This window comes from Haplochromis burtoni, unplaced genomic scaffold, assembly GCF_018398535.1.
Source record: "Haplochromis burtoni strain Fernald_Lab_line unplaced genomic scaffold, NCSU_Asbu1 Contig_277, whole genome shotgun sequence".
NCBI classification, from domain to species: domain Eukaryota; kingdom Metazoa; phylum Chordata; class Actinopteri; order Cichliformes; family Cichlidae; genus Haplochromis; species Haplochromis burtoni.
In genome coordinates this window covers 120,831-135,367 of record NW_024582638.1, presented here as the reverse complement: position 1 = coordinate 135,367, position 14,537 = coordinate 120,831, and positions in this window count along the sequence as shown.

Genomic DNA, 14,537 nt, shown 5'->3' with positions numbered 1-14,537 from the left:
TCAAGGTCCTCTTTAGATCTATTATTGTCTCATCTTTTATCTGTTCTATTTTCATTGCGATGCATAACACTTCAAACAAAAATTACCCTAATTATCTCTTGTTCCCACACTGTGCTGTGTATGTGTGCTGTGTCTGTGTGTGTGAAATCAGCCTAGTCGGTGTTATCATTTGTCCTTATCAGTTACTTAAATGACTTGCCGGGTGATTTCAATGCTGAAATCATTACTCTGCCTTCTATTCCACCTGCTAGTCATACATAACAACTTCCTTCATGTAAAAAAAAAAATTACAGCCCTTACACTCGCAGCCACCTTCAAGAAAACGACAGGAAACAAACATTAAATTATGATGAAAAGGCTTGCAATTAAAGCCGAGAAAAGACACCATTTATCAAACGTGCAAATCAAACCTGGGGGAGGTCCGGGTTGAGTGATTATTGGTTCAGCCCTTTGATTGGTGGAAGATGAGTCACCTTCTTGAAGGGAAGGAAAGTGTCTTGGGGGTAAGGTGAAGGAAGCGAGAGGCAGGCCTGTGATCTGTTGATTTATGGCAATGTTGTCAGAAGTTTGTCTCAGACAAACTGTCATTAAAATGAAATTATCTCCTTGATGGAAAGGAAGGGGAATTTGTCAGGTTATGTAGATGTATTTAGTTTTGAAGCTTCAATTTTAGAACTGTGGCTGTTGCCGTCTTAGTTGTTTGTTTTGGGGTTTTTTGTTTGTTTTGTTTGATCGGGGGGCCAGCAGGGTGTTAGGTTTATTTCTATGGCCACAAAAAGATTTACGGTTGTGTTTTTTTTTCTCCTTTTTTCTGTGAGAAAAAGCATATTTGAGCATATTTGGATATGTGTTATTAGCTATATACTGTGTGGATTCATTGCAAAGACACAAGTACTGGCTACATTTTACTTTAAAAAAATAAAAGTGAAATTGTAGACTTGCTAAAACACAAAATTCTTAGGTAGGGTTTCAATGAATGAAATAACTGAGGTGAAGCCGAGCAGAGAGCTTGTCATGAGTAGGGAAGCTCACACACTTCCGGGGAAGTCTCAAGTGGCAATTTGAGGAACTGCCGGCTTCTTATTTTTAGCCCTGAAAGATGCGGCTTAAAGTGTCCAAAATGTTCGCATGCTAACATTTATTACTCTAAGTGCTATAGCCGAAACATAACACTGACGTGATAAAGGCTAAAAATGATACAATGCATTATTTCTGCCTTTACTGCCTCTCACTAATTACCAATGCACAGACTTTCCTATTGTCTTACTGGCAGAGATAAAAACTGATTCACACCAACTGGCATGTGACTCCACCCTCCCATACTTACCAGTCAGTGATGCTGACAGAAGCACTGAGCACAACTTCTCAGAGAAAGGAACAGTTTAGGGATCACCTTTCCTCTGGGACTTGACTCACATTCTCCGAGCTTCAAAAAAGCAGAGAGCTTGCGTGCCGCCATGAATCACTGGACAACACTGAACAAACACGCACATGCACAGACAGAATCTCTATTTTGTCTCTGGCAGTCCTCACTGACGCAGCACACGGCATGTGCACATAATGCAGCGAGACTCAAAGGTGCTACCTCACTGCAGCCAAGAGAGTAATCCTCTGGGGCATATAACATAACAGGCAGTCTTTCTTCTCTCTGTGTGCACATGCAGCCCTGTTGCGCTATCGCACCCGAGGGCTAATTTACAGGTTAACATTTGGCTGACCCATGTGTCTTGAAGAAAACCGTTGGGTGAGGGTTTTTACCTGCACACTTCACCCAGCTGGGAATGCCACCTTCTCTCCAATGAACTCTGTTTGCAGGAATCTTTAGAAATCTGCTTAGCTTGCCTGTTGGCACCCGCAGCTTTTGTTTAACTTGGTATGTGCAGAATGAATCAGATATGCCACTATACGATTTTGGATCTTTTTATAAGAAAATCAGCTTTTTTTCTGAGTGAAGGTTTCCTTCAGTTACACTCTGTGAAAGGGAAAGGTCTAGACTGCTGTAATTGATCAGGTTGTAGAGGCATGAGAAAATCCCCCTTTTTTTCCTGCATGTCCAGAGGTTGGTCGAGCATCACCACCAGCTGTCCTGCACTATGTGCTGCTGTGTTGTGCTGCATTCTTTGTGTCCAAAGGGGAAGTGGTCCACTCCTCAGCACACACAGATACTCCCTTCACCCCGCCGTGTGTTATTGGAGAAAGCAATGAGCATTGCTTCAAGGCCTGCTGTGTCTGGGTCAAGGGTCAGAGCTGACCTGCTAAGAGGTCACAGGGCCCCTATCCAGTCTGTAATCAAGCACGCAGCACACCTCGCTGACCCCACGCCTCGGTGTGTGTCCATCGCCCAGCCTCAGCGCATCTCGGCTGCCTGAGATCAAACAGAGCAGCAGTACCTCTGGCCCTGTGTTATCAGCCTGGGTGTCTCATCACATCAACACACAGGGCTAAACAGTAAACACTGTCTCTCTGGTTTGCCTCACTGTGTGTGTGTGTTTGTGTGTGTGTCCAAGCTGGTGTACATGTTAGTATAGAAGCTCGACCACATGTGATGGTTATCTAAAGCAGCAGGTTTGGTTAAGCTTAAGATTTTTTTTTAACTAATTCTTGCTTACATTTTAAACTTTAAAAAAAAAGATTTGGATTTTTTTCATTTCATTCAAATACTCAGAGAAACCTAAACGTGTTAAAACAAAAACAGGAGTAAAAACATGCAATGATTGATTTTTGCCACTTGGGGCACTAGAACAAACTTTACAAGCTAGAGGTAAAAGGGTTTCCCTTATCAAGTAAATACAGGGCCAGTATTGCAGATACAAATACAGATATCAATACTTATGTAGGGGGGGGAGCAGTGTGTCATGCTTTATTAGATGACTCATCATTAATTTGCCAAAACTATCAATATTTGGATTGGTTCAACCACCTCTACTATACATTTCTCTTCTAGCCACTGACATGTTTTGTGAGTATTCCTACTTGTCAGCTCAGCTTACTAGCAAAAAAAGCTTAAAAACAGCCTAAAAGTTGCATTAGAGTGAAATGCTCTACCAACAGGGTAAAGGTCATACATCTAAGTGTATAAATCTTTAAACCAAAATAAAGCTTTTCGAGGGTTAAAGGTGGATGTCATGGAACGGCTGTGTGCAGGCAGGAATGGTGGACCCAAAATGCAGACTCACGGAAACAAAATGTGAAGTCAAAAGTGTAACAAAACTAGGACTACAAAATAAGCTTACACAGACCGCCCACACAGCAAGACGAGGGTAGATCACAACACAGACACAGAGAAACACAGGACTTAAATACACAGAGGGAACAATCAGGGAATGGGTTACAGGAGGGAAACACAGCTGGGGCAAATCAGGCCTAACGAGACAAAGGAAGCAAAACCAGACGCATTTACATGAGACACGGACTTTCAAAGTAAAACAGGAAACATAACACAGACTGAACTTACAGACACAGACTCACAGACAGGCACTACAACAGAGGGAACAGAGACTTGGGACCAGGGCAGACACTGGCCGGACACGGGGATATAGCAGACAGGGAAGACAGAAACAAAGGATTACAGACAGAAAAACAGAAAGCACAAATCTGACAAAGAAACCAAAAGACTAGAAATGATAAATAAAGGCAAAAATCAAAAAAATCAAATCAGGCACCCCAACAGTGGACCGGCAAGAGTGTGGGGTCCCAGCAAACACTTTGGTGTTGTATAATTATCAGCTAACTGTTTTGTTTCTTTCTCACTATTTTCAGCGTCTAGTTGTGGTTGACAAATAGATAAAATGGAAGTTGAAATGAGAGATTGCTGACTGCTCTTGAGTGTTAGTTGATGATCTTGTTAGATTTTGTAGAAAGAGCAGATTTTTTTCATTTTATCGATTAAAATAAAGTGAAATAAACAAAACATTCCTAATTGAGAGAAGAACATAAAAAAACAAACTCCACAACTCAAGCTCCTAATATGCAACCCACTGTATGTATTCTGTTGATGGCTTTAGCTATATAGTTTAAATTGTATTTGCTTTTAATGTTTATGTAAAGCATTGAGTTGTCTTGTAAATTAAATGTGCTATATAAACAAACCTGTCTTGCCCGAATGTCTCATCTTCTGCTCTGGGTCCCATTTCTCATAATAAGAAAACTGGCTACAGTTATTCCGTGTGTATACATCAGATTTAGCTTTTTTTTTTTTTTGCCATCGCTTGCTTTGAGATAACAAAACTGTTTCAACCATATTTTCTTGGTTTTGACCTTATTACTTTTTCCCACTGATGAGTCAAATCCAAATGTCAGTTCAACCTACTAATTCTGCAAGCTAAAGCATTTTGACTGTACAGAATTATACTGCCGGCGAACTTATGATTAACATTAAGAGCTTACAAGACATAAAGTTCAAAAACACTCCTCAGCTGTCACAAAACCTGTGTTTTTGTTAGCATTTCAGACTTTAGCTGAATATTGTGAGGCCAACCATTATCATTACCAGCTTTCATGAATTTTAGAGTCCATGTCTGTCCTAGACCTGAAAAGATAAATCTCATGTAATCGGCTCAAAAAAGCCTAAAATACTGACTTTAATTAATTTGATTACGTGTACATTTTGGCTACATCAGTACGATGTAAAACATAACATTTAATAGAATCTGGTCAAATGAAATTAACTTGACTGCCATTCAGATTATATGAAGTATATTTTCATTAATCGTTATCTTTTTCAATATTTTATTCAAAATCATTGATTCATGTTTATGAAGGCCAAGAATCTTGTTCTTTTGAGTACATGAGCAAATCTCTTCACCGTATCCTCAGCTAGTTAATAATATTTCTGGCCGCCCTTGGTAACATTCACCAGCGTTTCAGTCCTTTTTTCCCCTTTGGTGCTCACTGATCTGGCCATAAACTGAAGCAGTGAGCTCAGAAGAAACTACAAAGCATGTATGAGTTGTGCAGTAACAGTCATCGGGTTGTGTACACATAGTTTAAGCCATTCGGTCTTGTAGTTTTTCTTGTTTGAAGGGTAAATAAAGGAAGCGTGTCACATATAGGCTATGTTTAACCTGTGTGTTATGTGTAACTTGCAGTGAACAGTGCAAGAGTTAAACAAGCATGTGGATTCACGAGCATTAGTTTACCTGTGAGGGGGGGTTTTGTCCATCATTATGGCTTTGACAGGAGACATCTCATAGCGTTATGAGATGATCTCCTTATATTAAATCATTTTTAACACATCTTTTTTAAAGGTTCTTTATCATATAAATTCAAAACACTTTAAACTTTGGATTGTTTATGGATGCTCCAAGTAGCACATTTATGACTTATCTGGGTTGACTTCAGTTTCAGTTTACATCATCTGTGGGCACAGGTTAGGCATTTCAGCAATCAGATGAAAGATCACAATGAGTGTAAGGTCCCACAGCTGAAGGGGGCCTGTGGAAACAAGCTATGCAAGCAATAGTTAACCAGATTGGTAGCTGATTTCCTGTGTGCAGTAGACTACACCATCAGGATATTAACTGTTAAAACCACCGGGGTGTGATACCTAGTCGTGCTGATTGATTTCTCCTTGTCTCACAAAGGAACAGTCCATAATTCCCAGGAGTTGTTACTAGAGAGGAAAACATTTCCAGACGCAGGCACATGCTGCCAATTTGACAGGTTTAGCTGGGCACCTTGGCTCTGCTCCTTTGTTGTATTTAGAAAGCATTAGGTGAGTGAGTATGTTTTTTTTTTCTTTCTTTTTATAAATAGGCTGTTAGACTCTTTCAGAGTGGGGAAATAACTCGTTTTCTTTTCTTTGTTTAAGGACTTCCCCCCCACACATTTCCCAACACGAAGAAATTATTGCAAATGAGTCATTTCTTCTTGGCAGGCCTCAGGCTAGGAGGGGAAAAAAAGAATAGCTGTAATCTTGAGAAGACAAATGTGATTTACTTAGCCTGTCACCACTTTTAATTACCTTTGATAAAAAGCGGTGATTATAGATTTTGGAATCTAAAAAGTACATTTTTGGAAATTGTATTGTCTTCTACGAGGCACAGAAGCTATTTTCTTCTCTTGCATGTAGAAAAGTTCTGTGTGGAAATTGCACACGCGTCGGAAAAGATTTTGGAAAATGTGCATTGAGGTTTATGTTTATGTCCATGCATGACTTCATGTGTTGGTAAATGAGTGTGTTATTGTTCTTGCCAGTCTGTGAGGGAAGATCAAAGGCAGGCCTTGTCTCTCAGTAACTGGCCTTCGTTTGTGCACTGACTCTAAACTGAAAATGTCATATTTTCCCCTCCCTGGTTCTCTGAGCCACAACATGTGGTTGCAGGTAATATTTCTGAAGTTCAATACATCCATATGCGCTTATCCTCAGATGAAGCATCTACTATTAATCTGCAGCTTGTTTTGTCTTGTTGCTAATTTTATTGCGGCTTAAATATGAGGCCAAGAGAGCGTTTGAACTCTTGGCCTCAGTCTCACCCAAATTGTGGCCCAATTTGAGCCAAGTTTGAAACAGTAAAAATCCCAAAGGATGTATAGTAAAGTGGCTGTGCCAGACTCCTTCTTGCCCTGCCATCTGCTTCATAAAGTCTAGTCACGAAAAGGCCTTTGAGAGTAAGATTTAGTGCCACCACACCTTAAAGACATTTCACAAAGTAAAGCTTAGCCAAAATGTTCTGTAAACATTTGAAAGATGTTTCCAGATTTCCTTGCATGTAATTAAAATGTATCAGGAAGGTATTTATTTCAGCAGCTCTGGCTGATTTTTTTTTTTCCAGTGTTTCCACCACTGCTAATGCCATTTGCCTTCTTCTGATTCCCGGCTTTGACTTGAAATGATTCTCATAAACAAGATTGTCTCTTGTGCATTTCTGCTTTCGTCTTCATCCAGTTCCACCCCCTGCCTAAATGTTTGAAAACACCGGCCCCGCTAGGGTCACCGTTTCAGATACGAAGACAAAGAGGATGAAGCATGTGAGCGAGAAAGCCCACATAATGATTTAGGAGAGATAATCCTCTGACGACGACACTCCCAATGTGTGAAAGAAATCCCTCCCATTTCACATAAAACATGTGAATGTATTTCCTCTCTCTAGACTGCCACTAGTCCAGGTTCAGACTTAAAAGGCATTCCCAACCCCTGAATTGAGCCCTTGGGCCCAATTTTTATATTGTTCCTTGCTTTATTCCAACACATTGAAAGGCAATTCTCATGTTATGAGAATTCCCCAGTTTAAAGATAAAATAATTGATATGGAAAAATCCAATTCCTCCCACTCCTACCTACAAGGAATTTTAGCCATCATAAGATGATATGATTAATTATGAAATGCTCTCATTTTTATCAGTAATGGCAGAAAAAGTCACTTCGTGTACAGTGCCGTGAAAAAATGTTTTCCCTCTTCTTGATTTCTTTTTTCTTCTCTACTCTTTTAGACTTTGACTAGGCCACTCGAAAAGCTTCTTTTTTTGTTTGGGGTTTTTTTCTGAGCCATTCGGACTTGCTGGTGTGTTTCAGATCATGGTCCTGCTGCACAACTGAAGTTCTGTTGAGCTTCAGGGCATGATTTTGTGGTAGAGAACAGAATTCATGGTTCTATCAATTACAGTAAGTCGTCACTGTCCCGAAGCAGCAAAGCAGCCCAAGACCCTCACACTGCCACCACCATGTTAGATGCTGGTATGATGTTTCTTTTCTGAAACCCAGATGTACGAGACACAAACCTTACAAAACGCTTAAAGTTTGTCTCATCAGTCCACAGAGGATTTCCCCCAAAAAATTAGTCTTTGTAACCTTTTACAGACTGACAGATATCAATGAGTTTGTTTCTCAGCTGTTTCTTTGGATTGCAGCCTGATGTGTTGCTCTTTGAGATCTTTTAACCTGCTTCACTTTTGCAGACAGGTTCCATTTAAATGATTACTTCAGCAGATCTGGCAGTAATCAGGCCTGAGTGTGGCTAATGAAAATGTACTCTGCTTTCCGAAAAATGCGGTTATTCACAGTTAACTAATTTCACTTATTTCGGTTGAATGAACAAGAGCCAGGTAGGTTCATTTAAAACTTTGTCTAAGAGTAAAATTTGTTTGATGATCTGAAACATGCAAGCGTGACAAATATGCAAAAAGCTAAGAAATCAGGAAGCAGGCAAATACTTTTCCTGTGTGTGCTGCCCAGGTTTGTGTAGAAACATATGTATTTTTATCCTGCCTCAGTCACATCTCCTTGAAACCAAAATGGTGCTTGTCCTGGTATTTAATGGGATACCACAGTTGATTATTTACTTTCTAGTCAAGAGTTAGATGGAAAAAATCAATAGAACTCTGAAGACTTTCCATTAGATGCAAAGCAGAGCCTCTCCAAAAGTAGCACAGCACGTAGCCCGAATAAAAAGGCATTTTCTGGGTGTGTTTGGTTGGGGTTTTTTTACACTGCTTTTTATATGCGTTAAACAAAGGAGATATAATGTAGTAAATATTTAGGTTTAGATACATGCAACATCCTGATATTTAGACATAGCCAGCCCACCTTAAGCGAAGGCAGACATCTCAAACATGGACCAATTGAGGGTTCAAGCCGGTCCTCTCGGTTCAAAAACTGCAAAGAAGAATGGTGTCTTTTTTAAAAAACTTTTTTACTGTCCAGGAATCACTTTATAAAAGTGATTGCCTGAACCTCTAATCCCATACTGACAGATACATTACTCATGGCCTACCTTACCAACTTGAAGCAGGATCTTTAAAATAAGCAGCTGCGCCATCGTGTTTCTTTGATTTGCACAGCGGTGTTTCTTTGTAACAGCATTACACTGAACGTGAAGAAACATGATCAAATTGCACCTCCTTCTTCTTTTTCTTATGTCTTCTCATACTGTTCACGATCTGTTTTCTAAATGGATGCTCCATTAAATTTACACCAGAAACGAGAAAAATTTGACCTATTTTTTCCCTTTTTTATTAGGTTTTGCTGTTCCACTTATCTAACTCTCCTGCAGAAAGCAAATACATACATTTCCCCCAAAAAGGAGACACCGGCAGAGACATAACAATATCCAGTTAGTGAGACTTTAAGCCAAGATTTCAAACCTATCTTGAGATCGCTGACCTGAGTGTTGTTGTTGACCCTTTGAGCCTCGTCTCAAAGGCTCAGTGTGGACCTACATGACCAAACACCTAAGAGAAGTGAAACATTTTAATGAGTCCCTGAAAGAGAGAAAGCGAAAGGCTTTCATGCAACCAGCCAAACTGCATGAATGGAGACATTATTAGTTTTAGTCTGCAGCCAACACTATGTATAACTGGACAGTGCTGGCAACCCAGCATGAGTGTTGGAGCAGTGAATATGTGTTTTAGGCACCCTGAGTGCTGCTTGGCTTCGGTGAATTAGCAAATCTGGCCAGATGCTCAGCGTGATCTGTCATAGGGGATCGGGCTGGATCACAGTGGGTGAAAACGAAATGAATCTCGCTCCAGTACAACATCGCACAAGTGTTTCTTCTCAATGATTCAAGAAATGCTTAAATAAGAAGAACAAACCAAAGGAAACTATGTGTATTGCGGTTGTTTTATGATGTGAGAATGATGGGTGGGGAATCCTTTGTTCTTTCAAAATGTAATGATTTTTCTGGAAAAAAAAAATTCTGCCGTCGTCAAGACCAGTAGTGAAATTCTCCTGGAAAGTCCAATTAAAATATACAGTTTTGATGTATAATTAAAATTGCTTAATATATAATATAACCTTAGAGTTAAGCATTATAATTTTATGAGGCCTAAGTTTAATCCTCTAGCATTCAAAATCAAGATTTCTTTTTTAAAAGGAATGAAACACAAAGCCTTTGAATGTTTTTGATTTTGCGTGTTCATACTACGTGATCTGCTGTGATGATTTACATCATGCCGTAAACATTAAGACTGAAAAGAGATCAGATGTTTATAGGTACATCTGGTAAGAATAAACCATTTAGAAACAAAAGGGATTTATTCAGAATATAAGCAATTATGAAAAGACAGGGAAAAAAAACAAAGGCCCTCTACCTACACTTACTATTTAGAGGAGATGACACTGCTTTAGCATACATTACACATGCTTATTATCTTCCCTAATCACGCTTTTTGTGCGCCTTATTGCGGTGTTGCTTAAGACGGAGAGAGCAGGGGGCTCCTTTGTGTCAGAGCTAATGATGTCCCTTTGTGATAAGGCTGGGTGTGAGGGTTGAGGACACTGGTATAGACTCCGAAGAGTTGTTGTATGAGTCTTAGTGTGACTGGCAGCTGCAGTAATCCGCCCTTTGTGTCTTCAGCAGGGCCCCACTGAGCTCCCCTGACAGGGACCGATGTAGCCAGCTCCACCAGACAGCCCAGATGGGCTGAGTGACACAGGAGGAAAAGGAGAAGGAGGGTGGGGTGCTGAAAGCATCGAGATAGCGAGGCAGAGAGAATAAGAAAGTCCAAAAAAAGGAGAGGGAAGGAAAGGAGAGAAAGGACAGAATTAGGGTCAAAGAAAATCTAAAGCAGAGGGAGTCAGTTCCTGAGAGCTTTGTGACAGCTCTCTTCCTGCTAGGACAGGATAGGCTCAGTGGCTTTGGATCAGGGCTTGGTTTGTTTGCCCAAAATGTGTTTTTTGTTCCTTTATGGTCACCCTGAAGCATGCCAATGTAATCCTTCTGATTGGTGGAGGCATTCTGGGTAAGCACAATTAAAATCCACTGTCGCACACTATTAGAGCAATGTGCACACTCTCGGCCTCTCTTACTGTCACAGACAAGTGTTTATTTACACTCAGTGGCCTGTCATAACGTCTGACAGGGCCAAAAGTTTTTCTGTAGCTACTTGTGGTTTGTATTTGTCTCATCTCATTAGTATCAGTGATGTGCCGCATGGGTTTCCTCGATGACTGCATGACTAAATGAAGAACTGCATAGTAAGCTCCGGTAATACTTTTCACGTCTGCCGTGACCACATCCTGTCTCACAGCGTCATAAGAGATCACTGACTGAGTTTTGCTTCGCTCTTGGCATAATGGAGTGGGGTTTAAAGTTCTGAGAGTACCATCAAAATCTGCCATGATTTCACGCAAACCTGGAAATATTCACAAAGTCTGAGTATTTAAAAACAGAAACATGTAAAATGAAGAAGCAACATTTAAGTATCTCCTTAGGGAAAAATGTTACATTCAAACAAAAGGCCAGATCGTCTTGTTCAAGTCAAACAACTTGCAGCCATTGTTCTTCTGTTGTAACTCTGGCTATGCCTCAAGTTTCCAGCAGACCATTGCAGATCTATATCAGTGTGAAACATGGTGGTGGGAATATTACAACTATAACTCTACCAAACTGACTGTTTCCTCACCAACATGATGTACTTCATAGATATGGCATGCATACTGCGACTTTACACAAATCTACCTGAAGACTGAGGCTACGTCCACACTAGCCCAGATAAATTTGAAAACGTTCACACTAGCGTTTTCAGTCGTTTTCACAGAGTTGTGCATCCACATTGAAACAGCCAAAAACGCTTACGTTCCAGTACCGCACATGCGTGAAACGCAAGAAGATTCGACCTGCCTCATTTCTGCCTGCCGTTTATTTACCTTCCGGCTCTCTGAAAACAAAATGTCGAGGAAAAGCACCGAGTTTTTTAAATGGACTAACAATGAGGTGCAGTTGTTGCAAAGTACAAAGTTGCAAAAGTGAGTGAGAATTAAAGAATTTGAAGAAAAGCTATCTGGAGCGTGTACAAACTGATATTAATCTTTAATAGGGCTGTCAAAATTGAGCGCAACCAAAACAACTTCTGTATAATGCCCTCCACAACCTTGGTTTAATTGGTCACATGACTGCATCACATGACTGCATCACATGACTGCATCACATGACGAAAATGTGTCATCGTTTTTGAAAAGTCTCCAGGTTCGCTGTCCAAACTGCGAATGTATCCGTTTTGGAGAGCGTTTTCAAAACGTTGCATTTTCCTTGAACGAAAACGCCGTCTCAGGCTACGTCCATACGTACCCGGGTATTTTTGAAAACGAAGATTTTCCGTTTTCGTTTATAAAAAAATCCCGTCCATGCATAAAAGCCAAAAACGAAGGAAAACGCTGCTAGGAACATGCCAAAGCAACAGGTGGCGATATATTCCTAACCGTGCAGAAATGTTGGCCAATCAGAAGTCTAGAAACCTGGGTGGGAAAGCGTAAACAAAGATGGCGCATAGAAGCAGAACTGAGTCGCATGTGTGGAGGGATGGTAACTGTGTGTATATATGTAAGCATTTAAACACTGCAGAGAGTAAAATTAACAGTATTTTGTCTAAGTCCGCCATTGTAGAAATTCATTTCACCGAAACAATAACGTGGCGCACAGTGTGACGTCAAAAAATGCGCACACCTTTGACACTGGGTTTTCTCCGTTTTCCTCGTCCACACATAAACGCAAAAATTGAGTTTTTGAAAATATCCACCCTGGCAGGAGTTTTTAAAAATCTCCATTTTCAGTGACCGAAAACGCTGTTTAGGTGTGGACGAAAGGCGCAAACGCATAGAAAAATCTGCGTTTTCAAACGAAAGCGTATTAGTGTGGACATGGCCTGAAGAAGACCAAAATCTGGTGACTGTGCAGTCATCACTTCTAATCACCCCTGTTGTGCAAGCCAGGGCCGGTATGAGTAGAACCACTAGATAAATGTGAATTAAATAGTGTAAAATATGCAGTAAAGTATTTTCCCCTTTCCTGATTTCTTTCTTTTTCAGTTTCTTTTTCTTTTTTTTTTGCATATTTGGCACACTTAAATATTTCAGAGCACAAAACAAACGCTTATGTTAGAAAAAGATAGCTTGAGTAAATTCAAAATGCAATTTTTAAATGATGATTTCATTTATTACGTGGAAAAAATCTATTCAAACCTACCTGGCTCTATGTGAAAATATAAATTTGAATTAACCCATTTTAGATTATGAATTAACTGTGATTAACTACATTGTTTTGGAAAGGTGAATTAGAGTGGGATGCAAACGTTTGGGAAACCTTGTTAATAGTCATTATTTTCCTGTATAAATCGTTGGTTGTTACAATAAAAAACATGACAGTTAAATATATCATATAGGAGACACACACAGTGATATTTGAGAAGTGAAATGAAGTTTATTGGATTTACAGAAACTGTGCAATAATTGTTTAAACAAAATCAGGCAGGTGCATAAATTTGGGCACCACAAAAAAAGAAATAAAACCAATATCTAGTAGATCCGCCTTTTGCAGAAGTTACAGCCTCTAAACGCTTCCTGTAGGGTCCAATGAGAGTCTAGATTGAGGTTGAAGGTATTTTGGACCATTCCTCTTTACAAAACATCTCTAGTTCATTCAGGTTTGATGGCTTCTGAGCATGGACAGCTCTCTTTAACTCACACCACAGATTTTCAATAATATTCAGGTCTGGGGACTGAGATTCCAGAACATTGTACTTGTTCTTCTGCATGAATGCCTTAGTGGATTTTGAGCAGTGTTTCGGGTCGTTGTCTTGTTGAAAGATCCAGCCCCGGCGCAGCTTCAGCTTTGTCACTGATTCCTGGACATTGGTCTCCAGAATCTGCAGATACTGAGTGGAATCCATGTGTCCCTCAACTTTGACAAGATTCCCAGTCCCTGCACTGGCCACGCAGCCCCACAGCATGATGGAACCACCACCATATTTTACTGTAGGTATCTAGAGTGACTCCATCTGCTGCAAGATGATGTTGTAGGTCTTTGGTGCTGGTCTGTGGGTTGACTATGACTGTTCTCACCATTCGTCGCTTCTGTCTATCCGAGATTTTTCTTGGTCTGCCACTTCGAGCCTTAACTTGAACTGAGCCTGTGGTCTTCCATTTTCTCAGTATGTTCCTAACTGTGGAAACAGACAGCTTGAATCTCTGAGACAGCTTTCTGTATCCTTCCCCTGAACCATGACGGTGAACAATCTTTGTCTTCAGGTCATTTGAGAGTTGTTTTGAGACCCCCATGTTGCTACTCTTCAGAGAAAATTAAAAGAGGAGGGAAATTTACAATTAACCCCCTTAAATACTCTTTCTCATTATTGGATTCACCTGTGTATGTAGGTAGGTCAGGGGTCACTGAGCTTACCAAGCCAATTTGGGTTCCAATAATTAGTTCTAAAGGTTTTGGAATCAATAAAATGACAACAGTGCCCAAATTTATGCACCTGCCTGATTTTGTTTAAACAATTATTGCACACTTTCTGTAAATCCAATAAACTTCATTTCACTTCTCAAATATCACTGTGTGTGTCTCCTACATGATATATTTAACTGACATTTTTTATTGTAACAACCAACAATTTATACAGGAAAATAATGACTATTAACAAGGTTGCCCAAACTTTTGCATCCCACTGTAAGTTTCAGTCCCTCAGGCCTAATGTCAGATGTGCTGAATAAAGACATCCTTAAATAGAACCAGTCTGGCAAAGTGAAATAGGTTAAAACATCTCAAAAAACAGCACATCGTGGCAACACCATTTCTAAGGCTTTGGGACTCCAGCGAATC